At 40.9% G+C, this 23,701-nt stretch overlaps 1 protein-coding gene across 1 annotated transcript in view; it reads right to left on the bottom strand.

Annotated features, from left to right (window-relative positions):
* Positions 1-23,701, bottom strand: part of LOC124554855 — a 1,084,893-nt gene that overhangs the window by 272,607 nt on the left and 788,585 nt on the right. The window lies entirely within an intron of this gene.

Raw genomic sequence — 23,701 nt, forward strand, 5'->3', positions numbered from 1 at the left:
AGACGTGAAAGCGGCGGTGGCGTAGGGTTTCGTTTGAAGCGCCAGAGCGCAGGGCCAGGCGACGCTTTTTGAGCGCGCCGCTTTGTGCAGACGCCGGCCTCTGCCCAAGAATGCCTCCCCACCCTATCCCGTGGCCAGCGCCAGCCGACTCTCCGCTTTTTGCTCGCCCGCTATTCTGACAATTTGCTGTGTTCCTTGGATTTCCACCTGAATGGACAAATCACACATTATGATGAAGTGTCAGTCACTTTTAAGGAACAGTGGACCGTACACGGTATACAACTTACTGTTCTTTGTAAGGGGACGTTTCTGAGTGAGTGCGTTCATTCCAGCTTTCTTTGTCTCTGTTTCTAAAGAGGATGCTACGGCCTGTCTCTTTTGTCAGTCATTCAGTAATTAAAGACATTTAGCAACCCTCTTTGCGAAGACTGCGATGTGTTTTCGGAAAGAAGCTGTAAAAATTCTTTTCTATACTCCCTCGAAGATGTATTTTACATATTTTATTAAACTGTTTTCAAAACCGCATTAGGTAATTAGGTAAGTTTTTAAGCTTTCTCTGTCCGGGTCAATTTCCACAAAGTTCTTTTGAATTGTAGGCCATTATTTAAAATAATCCCTTCATCAGGGATCATATACGCTTACAGTCTGTATCAAAGGTTCAAACATTGGCGCGCCTTTGGATGACATGACGCCGTCTCCAATCTGCAAGAATTACACGAAATTTTAGTATTCTTATGGATACATTGAATTAAATCACAACCCACACCACTTCCCCTAAGATTCCGGAAATATTGTTTTAGTTTTTGGAGACTTTCTTGCATGAATTTTCCGTATAAAGTCACTGGACTTTCAACTTTTTTACATGTACAAACGTGCGTATCCATTATCCTTCTGTGAAAACCGTACTGAAAAATACTACTTCCGAACTGATGGCGGACATCTTTCCTGTTTAACGGCAGAACAGTCTTTCTATCTGTGCTATTTTATATGGGGAAGTGACACAATTTTTATTATTGGTTCAAATGGTTCAAATGGCTCTGAGCACTCTGCGACCAAACTTCTGAGGTCATCAGTCCCTATAACTTAGAACTAATTAAACCTAACTAACCTAAGGACATCACACACATCCATGCCCGAGGCAGGATTCGAACCTGCGTCCGTAGCGGTCGCTCGGTTCCAGACTGTAGCGCCTAGAACCGCACGGCCACTCCGGCCGGCTTTTATTAATCCTGCACAATGTATTCGACGTATTTTAGGAATACTGTCAAATGCCAATACGAAGAGTCTCCAATGTGGAAAAGAGCTCCTTAGAAATTAAGTTATGTATACCCTTTTGTCATAAATATATCTGTTACGTAATATTCAATTCTGGACTACTTCTAAGGCTTCTAAAGCACACAATGTGCAGGGAAATCAAACACAAGCACATAAACCCATTACCAGATCTTCAAACGCTCAAAAGGCGTCATATATTAGTATATAAACGCTCACCCTAAACACGCGTGTGTGTTGCCACCCACAGCAAGACTTAAAGTAATTCGTTGGAGATTTTCATATTGATCTTGTGATTTTCTGTGTGTTTCAAAAGTCCAATCAAAATTGGGAGTGTTTGTTACGGTTCTCAATATGAACTAAAGAGATGCCTATATGAGAGGATATCCAGTGATATCAAGGAAAAACAAAAAAAAAAAGCTTATAAGAAGCTTCTGATGATTACGTACAGCTGTGGCTTGCAGCTTATGCGTGTGTAAACACTGAAAAATACGTAACACTGTACTTGAGGCGCAGTGGGCCAAACATGATATTTTAACTCCCAAGGAGGCGTTAGGCACAATCGTTAGCTGACAGTACTTTCAAATTTCTGTTTTAAGACATCAGTCTTTAACAAAGTGGAACACAGACGAACAGACTGCTCTAGAGATAGACATGTAGCCACCTATACTGCAGCATATTCTCTCTACATTATGAAGAAAAATCTTTTTCAGTAATTTTACTGAAGCTACAGATATCTCGATAAACTAGAAACTGATAGCAGTGATAGTTTACGTGTTTCAGTGTGTTGCGTATGTTAAGTTGGTTTTATGTCGGAATCCGCCCATTGTTTAAACTACGTTATTTCGTGCTAGGGTACGTCTCAAACTAATGTAAACTCTGCATAGTCGAAGCAAATACTTCCGGCGTTGACATACCTGTATTGGCACGTACAGAAAGCCATTAAATTAAAAAAGAAATAACAGTGATACTTCTGTTACAGAATTAAAAGTATATAGAAAAGACATTTAAATGGGAAATGGAATGTTGTGTTTATCGCAGTCGACTAGAAATTCAAATCCACCTAGAACGACAGTGAAGGAGCATACGAAAGCTTCGTATAAAATTTTGACTGGATTCTTTCTGTCGACCGCCAGACTAAACCTATATGTAACCAAAAAATTGTAGGGTAAGCCCCAATTTGCTAGTACCGAAGTTCCCAAATCTTCCTGTCATCATCGGAGCAGGTTTCTGGTGAGCCACTAATAATTTGGGATTCTCATTGTTTCGTAAGTGGTGGGCGTCACAAGACATCCTGTGAAGCAATACAAAAAAACATTCTCTGAAGTCTACCTAGCAGATATAGTTCAGAAGCTTATTCATGACAGAGACCTGTTGGATCTACTGGCCACAAAGAGATGTGATCTCTTTGAGGATGTCCATGTAGAATTTAAAATCAGTGACTCTGAGGCAACTATAGCAACAAAGGTTAACAAAGTACATTGTCAAATTAAAAGAAGTAGAAAGTTTTATACTGTACGATCAGTAAGATAGATATAGAGGCGGTGGTGTCAAAACTCGCTGAGAAGGAACAAGTAAAAGAACTGTGGTTCAAGTTAAAGACAATAGTTGACCGTGCACTCGGGTGATATGTACCTAATAGAACAGTTAATGACGGATGAGCGCATCAACGATATAAAGTCGTCGTAACGAAACTTCTAAAGAAACAGACGTTGTTGCATAGTAAGTGTAAAACACACCGAAGGCTGTACATACCGACGTGTTGAATGGTTCAAATGGCTCTGAGCACTATGGAACTCAACTGCTGAGGTCATTAGTCCCCTAGAACTTAGAACTAGTTAAACCTAACTAACCTAAGGACATCACAAACATCCATGCCCGAGGCAGGATTCGAACCTGCGACCGTAGCGGTCTTGCGGTTCCAGACTGCAGCGCCTTTAACCGCACGGCCACTTCGGCCGGCCCCTACGTGTTGAATGACACACGTTTGGCAGTCGAGAGGGCAATACGTGATGCATTCAGCATCTACCGTAGTGGAAGACTATCGAAATATGTCTCACAAGACCCGAAGAAATTGTTATATTATGTGCACACACATATGAAAGACACAGCAACTAAAGTCGAGGTCAGCAAAGCAAAAACAGAAATTCTGAACATCACCCCAGTTAACTCTCGCTCCACAGGAAAGAGGCGTGATACGGAAGTTAGCGTCAGTGGATTTGGGGAATGGATGTAATGGTTAAAACTGAACGAAACTTAAGGTCCCATTAGAATGCGTATCAGATTATACAGGATTCGCGACTGGCGTACTCCCTCTTTTAATCAATATATATTATAAAAGTAATTGCACTATGTGCGTGCTGATCAATTTCGGAAAGGAGTCTCAGTACGAGCAAGGGAGTTATATGGTGTGATAGCCCTGTATCTACGATACTTGGAAGGAGGCTCCATTTTCCCCCGAAGGAAGTGCTTTTGAAGAATTACGGCAGGGAAGATTGACCCTCTAGAAATTTCTGAAACATTCCAGAACATTCGAGAGTACTCGGGAGCATTCCACGACATACCAGAATGTTCCGGAATGTTCTACAATGATCCGGGATGTTCCGGAGCGTTCCGAAATTGTCTGAACTCTTCGGAAAGATTCCAGAATGTACAGAAAAATTCCGGAATACCCCACGGATATAATTTTAATGGGACAAAATCCAACCTGTAACAAGCGTAGAAACAAAGGAAAGTCACTTCCAAGGAGTTCGGCGCTTGCCGCTTAATGATCAGAGATAATGAAACATACAATCACATCCTCAACACTCGCCGTTCATTCCAACAATTCCTGGTAGATGTGTGGCACAAATAGAAACGGAACGCATTATTTCTATACATAAGACTGAATGAAAAGAATTTTAAGAATTTTAAATGACGGAAATACTGACGACACTGGAACAATGGTAATCTTATCCTCATCATACATAGGAAGTTCGAGACTCATACACGAATAGCCTCAAGATGCTATAACCAACATAAGAAAATATGGACGACCTGACGTCTCCATAACATTCATATGCAACTCGTCGTGGACAGAAATCTATGAACAACTAAGATACGGACAAGACCCCATGCATCGGCACGACATAACAGTCCGAGTTTTCCAACTAAAATACATGAGATTTACCGAATTCATCACAAAGTAATACATCTTTGGAACCATTAGATGCTGGATAAACACAATCGAATGGCACAACCGAAGACTGCCTCACTCACATAATCTCATATGGGCACACGACAGAATTCATCCCACGGATATCGAAAAATCATCCAGCCTGAATCTTCCGATCCACAAGAAGATCCGGAACTGTACGATTATACCCCAATTCGCCACGTATGAATGATGGAAAATGTACAAACAAACACCGAAACCCATACTTCGATGACATACAAAACGGAGTTAATGACTATTCGAAACACAGAAGACGATCACCCAAACACGGCAGCTTCACAGCAAAAATACGGAAACGCGGCAGTGACGAACTGGAAATAGATAATCAGTCGGTAGTACCATATAACACACCACTTTCCAAAATACTCCAAGCACACATTAACGTACAATACTGCAATCCAGTGAAATCTATGAAGTAAGTCTGTAAGTGGGTGGACAAAGCCAGTGGCATGGCAGTATTACAAATAGCCAAAGACAGTGAACAAAAAAAGAGAATCGACGAGATCCTCACGTACTAAATGTGAAGATACATCGGCAGCAACGAAGCAGCTTGCGGATTTTCGGTTTTCCCATACACGAAGGCGAACCAACCATACACTGTCTAGCAGTGTATTAGGATGGACAGAGCGTTTACTTCACAAAAAACACAGCCAGAAACCTGCAGGAGAACCACTTCATAATACGTCATTATCTGCTTTTTAGCAACTGTGTCAAACGGATCCATACGCGAAAACATTACTGTACGTCGACATCTCTACCTGTTAAACATGGAGCACAACAAGAAATATCTGTCAACGGCGAAACCAAGGAATTATTGTAGAAAATCATCCAAGAATCTTGAGAACTGTCGCACTACGCCGAGTATACGCTGTACATCGTAACAATGCAGGATGTTTCTATCTCCGGATGTTGTTACACAAAATCCGGGGATCAACAAGTTTCACAGATGTCAAGTCTGTGGACAATTGCCTGTGCCAGACGTACAGAGAAGCATGCCACCGCTTAGGACTACTGGAAGACGACAACCACGGGGAATTAACACTACAAGAAGCCTCATTCACAGCCTCAGCTAAACAAATGACTTATTCGCCATAATTCTAACAACATGTAACCCATCGAAACCAAAAAAGCTATTGGACTCCTTCAAAGAGTGTATCAGTGATGACATGCTGTACTAGATCCGACAAGCTCGTCCTGAACTGACCATCGAATTGAACGACACCTTAAATGACATCTTACATGAAACACTCATTCGTCTAGAAGATAAATGCTTAGCTATAAAAAAAGCAGACCTTAGTACAGCTTGGATTTCAAGCCCCACGAAAAGATACTATCAGTGGAATAACTTCGAAATTATAAAGGAAGATAGCTACAATATCAACGAACTACTTCAGTGCATTGGTCACAACAAAACACTCATCATTGTCAACCAAAAGGAAATTTACAACGTTATCATTGACGGGATTGACATCAACACAGGTGAAATTATTTACTTGGAAACACGAGGCGCACGAGGCAGCACCGGGAAAACGTTTCTAATAAATCTGTTGCTGGCAGAAATACGTGCTAAACAACATATCGCACTTGCACTGACATTGTCGGACATTGCAACCACACTAATGGAAGCAGGACGAACTGCCCATTCCGCAATACAACTACCGCTGAATACAGCCGAAGAACAATTCCCGGCATGTAAAATCTCAAGAGCATCTGAACGGGATGAAGCAAGATAAAATTATCTACTTAGACGAGTGCACAATGGCGCGTAAAAAGTCACTATAAACGATTGACATATTACTACAGGATTTGCGAGGAAACTCAAAGTGATGGGAATAGCTCTCTGCTCATACTTTCAGTGGCTTTTCGACATACACATCCAGTTACCCATAAGTCGACACAAGCAGACGAAATCAATGGAAATTGTTTGGTAAGTTCCTGTGGAACCAAACTGCTGAGGTCACCGATCCCTAGGCTTACGCACTACTTAATCTAACTTAAACTAACTTACGCTAAGGACGACAGACACACACACCCATGCCCGAAGGAGGATTCGAACCTCCGACTGGGGGAGCCGTGAGAACCGTGACAAGACGCCCCAGACGGAGCGGCTACCCCGCGCGGCACGAGATCAATGCATGCTTAAGAAATCACTTCTCTGGCTCCACACACAAATACTGCAACTAACAAAAAATATGAGAGTTGAGCTATCGAAAGACGAAACAATAGCACATTTTGCTCAACAACTCTTACAAATTGGCGAAGCCACATATCCCACTGACCAAACGACAGACCTCATTAAATTCAACAGTAATATCTGCAAAGTAACTACTTCTGGAAAAGAACCAATCGACCAAATTTATCCAAACATTGTTCACAATATACGAATCCGGTCTGTCTATTTGAAACGGCAATTTTGGCAAATAAAATTAATACTGTCAACGATGTCAACTTTAATATTCACAAGAAAACGGTCGGTGAAGAGAGAATATACGAATCGATCGACACGATGGTATGTGTTGAAGAAAGCGTGACCCGCCCTACAGGATTTCTACACTCATTTGAAGAACCAGGAATGCCATTACACTGCCTTCGACTTAAAACTGGATCTCCGATCATGCTACTGAGAAATCTAAACTCACCAAAACAATTTAATGGAATATGGATGATCGTCAAGCAGTTATCGAATAACATCATCGAAGCCGAACATGACTGGAAAGTACAAAGGGCATAAACCATTTATCCCTATACTGAACTGCCATTCCAATTTAAAAGACTGCAATTTCCAATCGACAATTACAATTACAATTAAAAAAGCGCAGGGACATACTTTAAAATATTGCGGCGTCAAACTGAAGGACTCCTGCTTCTCTCAGGGTCAACTATACGTAGCCTGCTCTCCAGTAGGAAATTCGAAAAATTTGTAGATATATTTCCCGGATAACAAAACGAGAAATTTTGTTTACAAATTAGTACTGTAAATGTGTAGAATATGTTCTGAACAAAAAAAGTTGTACCTTTTACAGCTTAACGAGTATTGTAAGTGGTTGGAATATGTTTTAGATATTTTTTTTTTACTCTCATACTTTAAAGTTAATCGTTTTATTCCAACTGCACACAATCTCGTATCAACTCCTTGAACGTGCTCAAAGACATGCATGTAGATACAGTACTTTATGACTTCCGAAAAGCATTTGACTCAGTACCACACTTACACATGTTACAGATGATATAATAGTATGGGCAATGAGTCAATATTTGTGACTAGTTTGAAATTTCCTTGTTGGGAGGAAACAACATGTTACCTAGGATGGAGAATCATCGACAGGTGTTGCAGCAACTTCAGGTGCCTCACAGAGTCGTGTGTCATGAACTGTACTGTATATTAACGACCGTAAAGGGAATATTAAGAGTGACCTCAGATTTTCGTATATGATGTACTTATCTATTATGAAGAACTCTCTGATAAAAACTACACAACTATTCCGTAAGATATTAGAGTTCGAAGTGGTGCAGTGATCGGCAGTTTGATTTAAATGTTCAGATATGCAAAAGCGTACACTTCATAAAGGAGGAAAAGTGTACTGTTCTATGACTGTAATGACAACGAGTCACAACTGCATCCGCTGAATTAATACAAATACCTGGGAGTAAATGAGTGTAGAGATACGAAATGGGAAGATTAACCTACGTTTAGCCGTAGGCATAACAGGTGCCGGACTGTAGTTTATTGGATGGATACTACAAAAACTGGAGTTCACTTGCAGAGCTCTCGTGCGACTCATCCACAAAATATTGCTCAAGTATATGAGATACACACAAAACAGGACTAACAGTGGATACCGAAATTATGCAGGAAGAACAGCAATAAAGGTCAATGGTTGCTTTTACCAGTGGGAGAGTGTCTTGCAGATGCTAAAGAAGAAAACTGGCAGAAACTTGAATATAGACCGAAACTCTAATCAGAAATTCTACTTACAAAGTTTAAAGAATCAGCTTTGAATGATAAATCGAGAAGTTTACTACAACGCTCTACCTGTTGCTCCCGTCGGGGTGGCAAAGACCAAATTATATCAATTACAACCCTCGCAGAGGTGTCCAGTCAGTCATTCTTTCCCGCCAGCATACGTTAACAGAACGGGAAGAAACCCTAACAAGTTTTGAGATGCTCTCCGCCACGCTCTTCACAGTGGCGAATCACTCCACGCTGAAGTGAATCACAGAATGGGAAGCAGTGTAGTGAAAGACATTTCAGATTTACTTGTGGTGTAGCACGTAGTATTTTGTCTCCTATCCCTAAAACCCAGTTGAAAATTTTGGTTTCTTCGCTAAATTTGTGACATTTTGTCGTTATATAATACAGGATGTCTCAACTGCAATGGTTAATATATCAGAAGGCAACAGTACGGAGAATTTTGAAGTAAATAGCCCGTTTAAAAATCTGTCCTTTCTCCTTGTGTACCATTCCAGCTAGTTTCCTGTTTGCATTAAAAAAACCTGCAAAAATGATAAAAAGAGCATATAAATAGGTTAGTAAAACTGTTCACGTATTGTCAGGCAGTTGAAATGAAATTTAAAAATTAGGTTGTGCTGTAGCCAAACCCCTTTCAATTTCATTCAGTGGACTAAGCAGTACTATTCATAATGTAATTCACTTTATTTTTATCATATATTCACTGTTTTTGCGTTCAATTCTCTATCCTTCCACGTTCTCCTACGAGAAATCAGACCTTCCTGGGGGTCGTTGGTAGTAAATGACGCACTCGATCCATCGATCACGGAATGTCAAATTTAAATGACGTATAATGTAGAAGATGAAAAGTATAAGTCATACTAAAAGCATATATTTATGTCCCTAGACAAGTGGAATTTCGCCCAAAAATAAAGGAAACTAAAGTAGGTAGGAACAATTCAACATTACATCGACGGCATGGTCATTAGAAACGTGACTGCACAGCTCGGCAACGATGGAAAATGGAATCAGCCGGTCCATATTTAAATTGACTCAGCATTCGTCAGAAATGATTTAAGGAGAACCTAAACTTACATTTCACGACGGGATTTTAACCTCTAGCGTACACTGTCGCTATCACTCCAATACGAGCAAACACCAACGAATACGGCATTTTGCGGTTTGGAAATCTTATATGACATCCTTTACAGCTTCTAAGAATACTTTTGTGACAAAACCTGTAATAAAGGCCGTTATGCTATGAACGGCATCTCATAACGAGTACAGTGTTGTTTCTAATACTTGTATTACAACACATATTCGGCTAGAATCTCGTTCGATGCCCTTTTTAAGAAGCTGAACTCGCTTTTCGGAAAGCCGGTGATGAAACGTTCGTCCGCTCATCACGATTTTGGTTTCAGTGGTTTACCTTCATTGCTTCAGGAAAATTGTGCAATCGTTATTCGGAACAGAAAATCGCCGATCACCGTCTACATCCCAACCTCCCCCCCCCCCCCACCCCCTGTCCCAAAAAAATGCAAATACTTTCTTACTTTCACTGTTTCGACAAAGATAAACTCCACCTACTGTTTGTTTTTCGCGTTATCTCAGCTGTTCTATAGGGATAATATTGACCGCTTCCGATTGGAATTACCTAATTACAGACTTAATATATGACATTTCGTTCGAAATGACTCGGCGTCCTTCAAATGAATTTCTTAATTTAGCAAACACGTTATTCAGATCTAGATTTATGTGATCATTCTAACCGCAATAGTAGCGAATAGGTACCGTCAAATACTCTTTTGCATCCAACCTTGGCTCTTTGATAGTTAAATCTAACATAATAGGATTTATTTTCTTATTCCTGCATACTACGTTACAAACTCCTGAGACACATTCCTCGTTTCTGTTTAAAATGCAGTATTTTGTAATTCCTTCCATATATTCCTCCCACTACATCTTATCCTGTCTACGAGGGAATCAACCATTGGCTATCGGCTAATTTTCCAGTTTTTATTTCAATTGTATGGTTTGGCTTCCCTGTTGTCACGGTTGTCATTTGACTTAAGAGTGCAAAGTTGTATACATCATCTCCCTGCGAAACGCGTAAACGTTGTTCTGTGTGTTATCGTGTCTGACCTGTTTAATAATAGTTTTGGCTTTAGCAGAGACTCGTAAACAGACAGGCAACTGCCAAAAAGTGCCCGAGAAAAAATCTAAAAATCACACTATGGCTTTTCGATCCCGCCCCTGCAACCAGATAAACGCTTTCCACCTAGAAAATGTAATTTCTACGTTCACAATGAGCCTGCACTTACAGCAAAGGTAACATCTTAAATTTCTTTTTACATGCTAGTTCCTAACATTTCGTGTAACCTGAATGGAGTTATGTCCATCACTACGAAGTTGTAAGCAATGTAGCTGTGTGAGCCCATGTATGCGGGAATTCAGTTTCCATAATGTCGTGACTGTGCAAATGTATTACGATCATTTGCTTGTACTTCAGTTTTAATGGTTTTATCGAAGTGACTTCCACCTAATCATTGCATAACACATGTCAAGTTACCACAGCTCACAACACTAACATTGCGAGACATTTTGCACTAACGTTGTAATACCAGATCAGTAAATCATATTGGGTGTGGCCCCTGCAGCTACTGAAAATGTTCATACTCTACTTCTAAAACAGTGCATTATTCTGACATGTCTACAGACATCCCTGCGATATGGGTACACCTACGGTACCGGTATTTTTATCTTTGGGGCACGCAAGCCATTACACTAAGAAAAGGTCAGTGGTTCTTAGGGGAAAGAGGGTGTCAAAGCGCCTAATTTCCTACGAAAATAACCGCAGGCACTCTTTTTTTCTTTGGTTCCTTAACTATTTCTTCCAGGAAGCTGCACACTGTGGGAAAACATATAATAAAGAAACTTCCTGTATACCATATATCCTGAACGGTAATAGTACAAGAACACTTCGGTGAGGAACGATGAGAGCGGCGTGTCACGTTCTATCAGCAGAGTCACAGGTCTAATGATATACCCAGTTTAGTGTTCCGTAAGTGCGTAATTAATTAGCTATGTGGCAGACTGGAACTTTGTCGACACTTACAGATTTATAGATGGCATTAAAGAAGTCCTGAAATGTATGTGTATAGCTACATTCATAACAGAAGTAGTGGCAACACACGTAGTGGGACATGGCTTGTAGTGAGGTATCTCAGAGATATACGTCCGAAATTTTACGTTGCCTTACGAAAGTGAACCTGCCAGACACCAAAGTAATCACTGGTTCGGGTGTCTAACCGCGCGTTATAAATAAGTACGTCATACTTTAATTCCTATAGGTTTATAACTGCTGTTTATTCAGACAGAACATACGTGAATTTCCAATACACAATTCCTTGTCCTTGGTCCATAAGATTGAAGTGAAGCTTGAGATTATTTGGCGAATTTCAGGCAGAAATGGAAAGAAATATTTCTTACCCAGTAGCTTAGCTTTCTAAGATTCATACGTATTTACGTTTTCAAAGCCACTTAGAAATCCATCTTCCGTGCAGCGACATTTCCAGGTTGGAGGTTGATTAAATAATCTGGAATGGATTCAGTGGATCGGTGGGTATGAAATACTCTGAACCGTCGATGTAATGAATATACAGTGACAAACGATAATTTGTGCTATCACGGTACTTCAGTCAGATCTTGTGCGAGGTCGTTTTAACCACTAGGCGATCTGAATTTTCCTGCAGTCCTAACGTCAGATTTCAGTGCCCTTGATGTTTCCACCTGTGATTCCGGAATCCTGCTGGTGCAAAACATGACTGGTAATGGAAGTACGATTCAGACTTGAAAGTGTGCTCAGGTGAGGTTACCCGCGATAAGCACGAAGTCTGAATCCGAAACTCGGTATGTCAAAATTTTACCAATTATCAAGATTTATTGACAGCAGTTATTATCTCCCTAGGGGCCAGTAATCTGTTACTGGTGTATCATGAATCGAAATTATGTATGTCAGGATCGTTGTCGTCTATCTTAGAGCTATGTTATCCGTTTAGTATATAACAGCACGATAAGAGTTCAGCCAAAATGTTCTGCATGCTCTGTTTTTTGTGATTCCTCAAAGTGAAGTAGAACTTCTAAGTAAAGTCACCTATTGAGTCAAATGAGATGTGATATTCATTGTGCTAGTTTTCTTTTAAATATCTCCTTTCATGGAATGATTGACAACGTACAAACAAAATTTTCTACAGTCACATTTCAGAGACATTAAGAAAACAGTGGTTTTCTTTCTCCCGTCTTTTCACGGAATTTCAAACACGATCAGTTTTACAGAACAGTTCAGGGGAAATGATATTGAGGAAAATTGTCAAGCGTTTGGATCATTTTGTGGTATACGTTCGAGACACTGACATGGGGTCATTCAACGAAGACAGTTAGCCGTTATCTTACTCGCATCCGTAATGCTAGAAGGAACCGAAGCGAAATATGTGTTACCTCAAGGGTAGAGCAGAATAATCAGGTCTCCACTGCGCTCATAAACTCGAAATAACTTTTGAAAGAGTTGAAGTTCACGTCTATGGTATTCTAAGTAGAATGGCAACACCAGCTACGTGTATAGCATAAGGCCTTCTCGTCGTTATGTCTTGGCCCTATGTAAGCAGCATAGAAGAACGTACTTTATTCCTAACCAAAATTACGTGTTTGAGTTGATAAAGATATTGAGTTGGATATATTGTGTCTAAGCAAGCGATATACTAATTAAGGCATGTTATACTGTCCCTCTTCTAGTGTGGAGAGTAGGTTTCTTTATAATGCTTCTCTGTTAAGATCTCTAAGGAAGGGCGAGAATGAGGTAGGTTTCCGTGAAATTTTTATTGAAATGAGCTGAGGTCTAATGTGTCTTCTCGCAGCCTACGAGCCGTTAAAGTGCTGCCGTTTATACTAGGTCAGTATTACACTGTAAAAATTCTTTGAAATATCTTTTATAGATGTTAGCACCACGCTCGAACCTTTACAAAAGATACGATAAAACAACCCCAGAACATCCCAAAGATTCTATGAAACGCCTTTTATAAAAAAGTATTTGACGAAGTTCTTTTACAGTGCAGTATAAGCATTACACATGAATGATGAACAGCGGGTTGTAGTCTACATTCCATTATGCTGTCAGCCATGATGTCTTGTGCCTACATGAGATAACATTAATAGATACAGCAACTCTGTATAAAATTAAAAAGAGGCAAGAACAAATGCTATAATCATATAAATAAACACCTACCTTAAAGTCCTCCGAAAGCTACGGAATTCATTAATCTGTTGTTTCTGCCAAGATGATTTTATTTGTTGGCTTTGCATTGTGAGCTTATTAATGTAGGTAATGTAGCAAAGTTTTGGATTTATGTGCAAAGGCCCGCGTTCAGGTTTGAACACGTGGGCATTGATCAGCATACTGATGCAGTGTACTATTCAATTCCGCTTTTCATTACGGAACGATGCTGGTGACCTATGTCGTTACTGTGTTGTCACAGGCCATTCTAATATTAATTTACATCGTTTGAAATAACTGAAATTGATCATGGCGCAACTAGTTCTACCCGCATATTCGCTCCACTGTCACTGTGAATACAGGCTTAACTCACCGAATGAGGAGTATATAAAACTACAACTACTAATACATGCAACTGTGTACGCAACCGGTTTTATATGGTCTTTGCGTATATTTTGACATTCTGTCTACGGGAATGTCATCTTAGCTAAGCATTTGCCGTTATACTGCTTCGTATCGACATTTTGATGGCCACTCTAGCTCCTTGCCATTAAAAAAGGAAGCGTCGGTAAAACAAAGTGGGCTGTTTAAAACCGAAATATTTTTTGATATCTTCAGTGTCTGAACTAAGAATTACGGCTCACGCCAAGAAAGGACGATGAAATCGAATGTTGTATGCGTTTGAACAGAGCTACTCAACTGTAATGACATTCAGAATATATATATATATATATATATATATATATATATATATATATATGAATAATGAGAGGAGGAACTTATATACAAAAAGTGCACTAGGTAACACATTAATTAGAATTCTCATGAGTCCTCGGCAGATATTTTACTTCATTTTATAAGATTTACATAACAATGAGCTTTTACTCAATTATGTCTGATGAAAATAAATGCATAATCGTCACAAAGTACTTAGGCGTAATAGATCCTGCAGTATCGTGATACATAATGGTGTGATGAGGTGTATAGTGTTCTTGCCCAACACACTTAGGTAGTAATGAAGGCCACAGTGAGATGTTGTGTAAAGCAAAGCTCAACGTAAGAGTTATTCGTTAGTGAAAGACGACAAAGCCGGCCGGAGTGGCCGTGCGGTTCTAGGCGCTACAGTCTGGAGCCAGGCGACTGCTACGGTCGCAGGTTCGAATCGTGCCTCGGGGATGGATGTGTGTGATGTCCTTAGGTTAGTTAGGTTTAATTAGTTCTAAGTTCTAGGCGACCGTTGACCTCAGAAGTTAAGTCGCATAGTGCTCAGAGCCATTTTAGAACCAAAGATGATAAAATCAAATGTCCCTGATAATCATTTCACGTACGATCAATTGTAACACGAGCTTGCTCAACCAGAACTGTCACACTTCTCAAAACATGAATTTTTGTTTATCCTATTGCAATTTATTTTCAAGTCAACGTCCACGTGTTTTGGTAAAATCATGTAAGCTGTGTGAAGATGAATGAGTATTTTGAAACAGGTAACGGTGCTTTTTTAAACAAAGTAAAATAAAACTAAGTTGTGATTCGTTGCTGCTGCGCACTCCAAGCATTCTCTAACACATAACACCACGGCTGTCAAATAATGTCTTTATTTGACAAATTAGAATCATCCTGCAAGGCGAATTAAGTCTTATAGTGCCTGAAAGCTACATGTATCAATAGGAAACAAAGTAAACTCAGAATTTCAAATAATAGGATAATTACAATATAATATCGTTAAATACAACCCCTCAAAACCTTAAATTCTGGTGTGGAAATTTTTTCCGTATATTGATACAGTTCTATGTTAATAAGTCTTACAGCAACGACGAGTTCTACAACTCTCAAAAAAAGAAATATTTTTTCTACAAATTAAACGATATGCATTTCATGTTACCCTAAGAAAAACCGTTTTTCTCAGAAGTACAATTTTGTACGCACATATATTTCTCAGTTGCGCTCAGGAACCATTGTAATCAAGGAATACAACTTTCGGAATTTTCACGTTGCTTTATTGACCTTTCAGAATTCATTTCGCTTTATTGAAGTTACTATGATGTTGTCAGTGTGCACCAAAGTAACCCCACAGTTGGAAGCGAAAAACATACTTTCTAACTTCGGCTTTTCTTTTCATGTCTTGGAAGACACTACGGACAAAAAGCGTTTTTGATGCGTTACCTCACAATCCACCAAATAGTAAGTAATTATTTAAAATTACCACAAACTACTTTCAACGAACCATTCCACCTCAGAGCGAGATCCTTAGGCGCTACGCTCTGCATGATTCAGGGTTGCGTAATTAGCGGTGAACGACTTGACTAGACTCAGGCTTTGTGCTAGGAACCAAGACGGGTTCTAGTGCAGCAGCAATAGAAGCCATTCGAGGTCGTCTGGAGAAACTTGTACTGACAGCGAGACTAAGATTCCATCGTAGCCGCAGTTAATCCAAATATGGGCAAAGCATTCCTAATACAGTGTTTCATCTTTCAGATTGTTCTTATTCATACTGATGAAATATGTATTTTTAAATTGTTAGAACATTAATTAACAGTTGCCTCGTTTGTTATTTTCCATACCTTCATGAGCTTCAAATTTGGATCCATGCGCGAAAACTGACGTAAACCTGGCAACAGCCAGTCGATAAATCTCAGATATGTAATTTACTGAATAAAACGTTTTCAATATAAAAGAGCTTTTACAGCTTAGACCGTACCTTATATCATACAACTAAAGCATGAGGGCTAGTTTCGGCTGCTTTTGACAAGCATATTCAAATCGTAAAAATGAGCTAAATGTGCACTGAGATACATCATCATAAGCAACAGTCATGGAATGACATTTATTCGAATTATGGATTAACAAGACTAGGACAGTAGGGAGTTAAAAGCGTCATCGAGAGCAAGCCAAGTCGTAAACCAGAATCTCGCAAGATCCAGGTAATTAAGATATAAAATGGCCAGTTGCAAAAATAAAAGTACATCAGATACCCTTTAATACAGTTGTATAGCAAATATTTTAGTGAGAAAAATATATCCAACGGTAAACAGGAGTGTCGGCTGTTCCATTACCTTACTTACAGAGCAATGATCCCTCATGGCGTATAAAATAGTCATCCTTGCAAAACGCGCAAAAGTTGAAAATTAAAATTCCACAGGCCCAACCAATCTCGCAAGACACATCAAAACTAGGTTTCCAGTTCCCTTCACATATAGCGTGGCCTCGGCCAGTCTGTAATGTTTACACATGCCGTTGCCGACCACTGTGTCAGGACTCTCTGCATCGTATCGTGGTTTTGGAGCTCTCTACCAGACACAGTGATTTCCATATGGATATGCCTCCGCATCAGACGGCTAGATCAGTGCTCAATGCTACGGTGATTCGAGAAGCATTACGATTAATGCTAATCGGTGTCGAGATCCCCAAAACGCCTAATGTCAACACCGTCGTCGTGCATGTCTGAGTTGTAATAGAGCGCCAACTCTTACCGCACAAAACATTTATTCGTAACCTTCAGGAATAACTTCACCTTTGACAGGGCGTCTAGTACACTATGATCGATCACTTAGTTTACTAGTGTATTAAATGCTACTCATAGTTTCTGCGTATTTTGCTTCCAATTGTGTAGCAACACTGTATGAGAAATGTATTTGTAAGATTCTAAATACTCGGATTATATCTGTGTAATTTGGGACACGAACTTTCCTAGGGAACTTCTGCAAAAGGCTGGAACTTAGCTTCGGAACGTAACTATGAATGATTTGTTTAATAATCAGTTATTACCGCGTGTGTTACCAGAGTTCGTACTAGGGAAAGAGATGTGGTAAGTCTGGGTATCCGGAATACCGGGATGAGTTTTGATCCTGCAGTTTGTTTCAGTGCAGTACCAAGAACGAATTTTGAACTCACTTGGATATTGAGACAAAGTTCTGAAATTATTTCATGACAAAAGTGGATCATCATTCTTATCATTTAAACATCGAAATTAATTATCACCAGCACCTAGAAATTTTTATTAATACTGATATATTCAAACATACCACAGATATTTCACTGTCTGTATGTACGACCTAACAGACATATGATTTCGCAGTTTTCAGAAAATTGTACTTTACGTCATAGTTCACCATCCAGAAACCGAATCTCTTTACGGATTGGTCCAATGTTTCACCTCGAAACGTCTTTAACGTGTTTGAAAATAGCGATTATGAACCGCATATGTTAATTTACGTATCAGTGGAATGCAGATGCTCCTTCACAAGTACTGCGGTGATCTAGAAATGTTGTGTTAGGTTTATTTCTATTAGGTAAGACCACGAATTTTATTTCATGCTCTTTGAACAATGAGGGTTGCCCAGAAAGTAATTCACCGCAATTTTTCTACAACAATTCTTCATTGTACATAATGAGAATTTCACACACGAAAGAATGGTGCTTTATCTACACACCCTATTTTTCCACGTAATCTCCATCTCGTTCTATGGCATTCTTCCAGTACGAAAGAAGGTCGTGTATGCCCTGTCGGTACCTGTCCTCGTCCTGGTGGCGGAGCCAGTGCTTCAGTGAGTGAATCAACTCATCATCATCCTCAAAATGTCTTCCACGAGTGGAATCATTTAATGGCCCAAACAAGCGGAAGTTCGAGCGGGCTAGGTGAGGTGTGCCAGGTGTGACAGCCTTGGATGGTCTCCCCGTACGCCGCAAACCGTGGAGCATTCTGATGACGTCACCCTCCGCTTCCAGTGACTAACAGTACTTCTGTCGACAGCAGATGCTCCATAGACTTTGCTCAAGCGTTTGTGAATATTCCCCACAGTTTTTCTGCAGTGAGAAATTCAAGGACGGCACGTTGCTTGTAACGCACATCGCCTACAGACGCCATTTTGAAACAGTTCTGCAGAAATTCTACCTGTGGGAAGTGGCGAAAGCTTGGCGCGATTACTCAGGAGACTTCTAATAGTACATACTCAACGTTATGCATTCATATCAACGTTTCGCATTCGTATCATTGTTTTCAGCTGAGAATCTTTCTGGGCAACCCTCGTATGTGCTAAGAGATTGTGGATAGACCTATCATAAGCAAAATTCATATAAAAGTTGTTGAAGTTACATTTCTCCAAACTTCAGTGCCATAAGTTCTGGTCACCTTTTGCGTGATTAAACGAGAGAAGCATCAGCTACTGTACCTTAGGACATTACATGATATTGCATTGGCATGCTGTCGTCTGACGTTACCAGTTTACAATCTGGTAGTATCACTTAGCCCTTTTGCAAGTATGCACTCAATGACAATAGCTGTTCCTATTATGTAACACAATACGTGGTTGATACGGACTGTCATTTTGAATAGGAACTCGAGAGAAAATCAACATCGTTGTAAAGAGCTCTCAAAACTTAACATTCATTGTTCGATTTCTTTTAAATTTTAGGAAGTTTCGGTGATATCAAGAAGAATATCTACCCGGCTATGCCCTACACCATCAAGCCGAAGCTGGTGGGATGTCACCATCATTACGAACAAGCAGACCTGGTTTGTGCAGAATGGTATCAAACTCGTCTACGCTGGGCACAGGTTGCAATAGTGGCTAGGTCCAGCTGAGTCATAATCGTAACAAAGTCAGAACGTATCATAGAGACAACAGAACCGCAGATTGTGTCACTGCAGTAACTTTCGACTCAAACTAAAATATGGTATGTGATTCAGAGGTGAGAAGTAGCACCGTCAAGAGAATTCTGCATGTTATTTGTTTAGATGATTATCACGGCCTTTTTAGACATTAAGAGAAGATGATTTCGTAAATAACCGCCTTCTGCGACTCGTTTGTAAATGAAAATCAGGAACAAACGATCCTCATAATTGTGACACTTACAGATCTAATGGCAAGTCAAATAGCCACAGTGCTCAATATTGATCAAAAGAGAACCCTCAACGGTAACGTAAGCAACGTAAATGGCACTTCTGGAGCATCTACAGCAATTCCTGACCCATTCATGATAAAGTTATCCGACCGAAATATTTGATGAACGTTTAAATAGTGTGCGGTACTCCGAATTTCTCCAACCTCCACTGACAGGGTTGCTACAAGATTTTCCACTAAGAAAATGGTTACTTTTTCGGCTAGGGTGCATTTTCCATTACGTTTTTTCTAGTCCATAGCGTGGTGGATGACAGCCAATAACATTTCCCTCACGATCGCCAGATATAGCTCCCAACTGATTTTTTTTTTTTTTTTTCAACAGGCGCATCAGGAACATTCTGTATTACAATTGCCTGCAACGCAAGATGATATGACCGTATTCGTGAAGCATGCCGGTCGTTTTCATATGGGGAGGTACTTTATACTGAGATCCGTGCACGACTGTTTTAACGACGGTTTTAGGACAAGGTGGAAGGCACTTTTGAACATCGGTTACGGTAAACCGAACGAGAAAAATGCGATACTTTGTAATAATTTGATATAAGTGTTAACACTAGAAATAAAATATATTCAAAGTTAGAGGTGTAAGAGAATGTACACTCCTGGAAATGGAAAAAAGAACACATTGACACCGGTGTGTCAGACCCACCATACTTGCTCCGGACACTGCGAGAGGGCTGTACAAGCAATGATCACACGCACGGCACAGCGGACACACCAGGAACCGCGGTGTTGGCCGTCGAATGGCGCTAGCTGCGCAGCATTTGTGCACCGCCGCCGTCAGCGTCAGCCAGTTTGCCGTGGCATACGGAGCTCCATCGCAGTCTTTAACACTGGTAGCATGCCGCGACAGCGTGGACGTGAACCGTATGTGCAGTTGACGGACTTTGAGCGAGGGCGTACAGTGGGCATGCGGGAGGCCGGGTGGACGTACCGCCGAATTGCTCAACACGTGGGGCGTGAGGTCTCCACAGTACATCGATGTTGTCGCTAGTGGTCGGCGGAAGGTGCACGTGCCCGTCGACCTGGGACCGGACCGCAGCGACGCACGGATGCACGCCAAGACCGTAGGATCCTACGCAGTGCCGTAGGGGACCGCACCGCCACTTCCCAGCAAATTAGGGACACTGTTGCTCCTGGGGTATCGGCGAGGACCATTCGCAACCGTCTCCATGAAGCTGGGCTACGGTCCCGCACACCGTTAGGCCGTCTTCCGCTCACGCCCCAACATCGTGCAGCCCGCCTCCAGTGGTGTCGCGACAGGCGTGAATGGAGGGACGAATGGAGACGTGTCGTTTTCAGCGATGAGAGTCGCTTCTGACTTGGTGCCAATGATGGTTGTATGCGTGTTTGGCGCCGTGCAGGTGAGCGCCACAATCAGGACTGCATACGACCGAGGCACACAGGGCCAACACCCGGCATCATGGTGTGGGGAGCGATCTCCTACACTGGCCGTACACCACTGGTGATCGTCGAGGGGACACTGAATGGTGCACGGTACATCCAAACCGTCATCGAACCCATCGTTCTACCATTCCTAGACCGCCAAGGGAACTTGCTGTTCCAACAGGACAATGCACGTCCGCATGTATCCCGTGCCACCCAACGTGCTCTAGAAGGTGTAAGTCAACTACCCTGGCCAGCTAGATCTCCGGATCTGTCCCCCATTGAGCATGTTTGGGACTGGATGAAGCGTCGTCTCACGCGGTCTGCACGTCCAGCACGAACGCTGGTCCAACTGAGGCGCCAGGTGGAAATGGCACGGCAAGCCGTTCCACAGGACTACATCCAGTATCTCTACGATCGTCTCCATGGGAGAATAGCAGCCTGCATTGCTGCGAAAGGTGGATATACACTGTACTAGTGCCGACATTGTGCATGCTCTGTTGCCTGTGCCTATGTGCCTGTGGTTCTGTCAGTGTGATCATGTGATGTATCTGACCCCAGGAATGTGTCAATAAAGTTTCCCCTTCCTGGGACAATGAATTCACGGTGTTCTTATTTCAGTTTCCAGGAGTGTATTTTCTGACTGAAACATTAAAAATCAGATCCAGTACCCCATAAAGTGGATTTTATTTCCCTTTAGCTTTGTTCGAATAGTTAGTTTTATAAACGTTTTTGATGACACATACGTGCGAAACACAAACTTATTCGACACAAAATGTTCAGTTTTGACAGCTCTCTTAAACGATAATGATTACTGTCTATGTTGATGTTTCAAATTTTGAACTTCTATTTCTCAATTTTCCAGCGGCTCCCGGCTTTTCCTTGCTATCTGTTTGCCTAGACCTCAGCTTTACTCGAAAAAGCTCAGACGCAGCGTTTCAGAGGAGATATGTCTGTACGATTTGTCTTATGATGGACGCTAACCCGGAACCACCAGTGTAGCGATGTAGTACAGGACTAGGTATCATGAAGTTAATTGCTGTTATTAGCTTTTATTTCCAAACTATTGTCACAAATTATTTCATTTAATAATAACCATCCCAAGATAAGATACCAGATGGAAGCTACATCATCTAAATAAAATCGAGAACGGAGCCAAAATATTACCGTTATAAAGAATACCGTAGCCTTCGTCCAAGTAGTTTATAAATAAAGTGGAGCCAGAACCATAGTGATACAGGAAAAATATTGTGAACTGGGTCGCTAACTCTACACAGTCTTCAACTGATCAGTACTGTGATTCTTATTGGTAACTTTATTTATGTACATTAGAATTAATCCTCCAGCTTACAACGCAAAAATTCCTCAAATTGGTGGGAGGTTATTCCTCCGAAACTGGTAGAATTGTAAATGAGATACGTTGTGGCTTTGGTGGAATTTAATTTAATATTTACTATTTTGATCGTATTTTGGGTATAATTTGTGTGAAATGCACACCAAAAATATACACAAAATGGGGAAATATATGGAAATGCAGTTTTCGCTGAGTTACAGCGGAAAATGTGCCAACTTTTCTGACGCATGCAAGTAATTTTCCTCGTTTACTAATGCGGATTTTTGTCAGCGACTCTAATTTTTTGAATGAAGCTGTACACCTTTCTCTGAGAGATTTGAAAGAGCACTCGAAGACAGTTAATATGAAACGTTGTCAAACAAAAAGATAACAGTGCCCCAAATCACTCTCCCGCCATCAGAGGCTGCTGTACCAAATCTAAGAACACACGTAACTCAGGAGTGATCCGTGCGTTTATGTGTGCTGTTTGTGGCCATTCGTCTGTGCTGTGCTGTTGTACGGATCAGACATCTTGCTCGTGAAGTTATTCTGACTTCAATGGTGGATACGACAACAGAAAAAGTGCATATGGTTTTCGTTTATGGCGTGTGTTGCCAAACTGCTAGAGCAACATGTGGTTATATACTGAAATATATCCAGATCGTGTCAAGCCCACACGAACTGTCATCATTAAAAAAGAATGAAACAGGGAAACAAAAAGGAATAGAAACTTAGAGACATACAAAAAACTTTTTAGCAGCTGTCACATACATTCCATACGTCACTTGACGGCAGCTTGAATGTGGGTATGACAGTTAGTATTTCGTTTCATCAGCAGTTTCATGGCAACGGCTTTGTAAATAGGTTATTGTTCTCCTAATCACGGCCACGAAAGCCATACAGTAATGCGGCGTTTCTCTGCAAGAATTGGAATCCGAATAAAGCGTCATATACAAAACCATAGGTTATACTCGCTTTTAATCCGTTGAAAATTCACTCTGGCCGAGACAAGTGGATAAGCTACGACCTCTGTTTGTTAATGAACAGTGCATTATTGGTTTCTGTTTTACATATGGGACTAAATAATCACGAGAATGCACTGTTTCTAACAGACATGCTCGCTCAGTTATGGGATGATGTTCTCCTGGACATAAGGCAGTCCACGTGGTAAGAATCCAGCAGTTGACCCGCCTGTCCTAACAGAACATTTCGAGACAGTCGTATAAGTCATTCGGGAACCACAAAATACCCGTAACGCTCATACGACTTGGCATGTCTGGACTCTTACATATGGGGAAATTGAAACGCGTGGTCTACAAGGAAGCTAAGACGACTGCCCAAAATGCCATATACGGCGGGCCTGTGCTGCGGCCGGCCG

The sequence above is a fragment of the Schistocerca americana genome, chromosome X (assembly GCF_021461395.2).
Source record: "Schistocerca americana isolate TAMUIC-IGC-003095 chromosome X, iqSchAmer2.1, whole genome shotgun sequence".
NCBI lineage: Eukaryota > Metazoa > Arthropoda > Insecta > Orthoptera > Acrididae > Schistocerca > Schistocerca americana.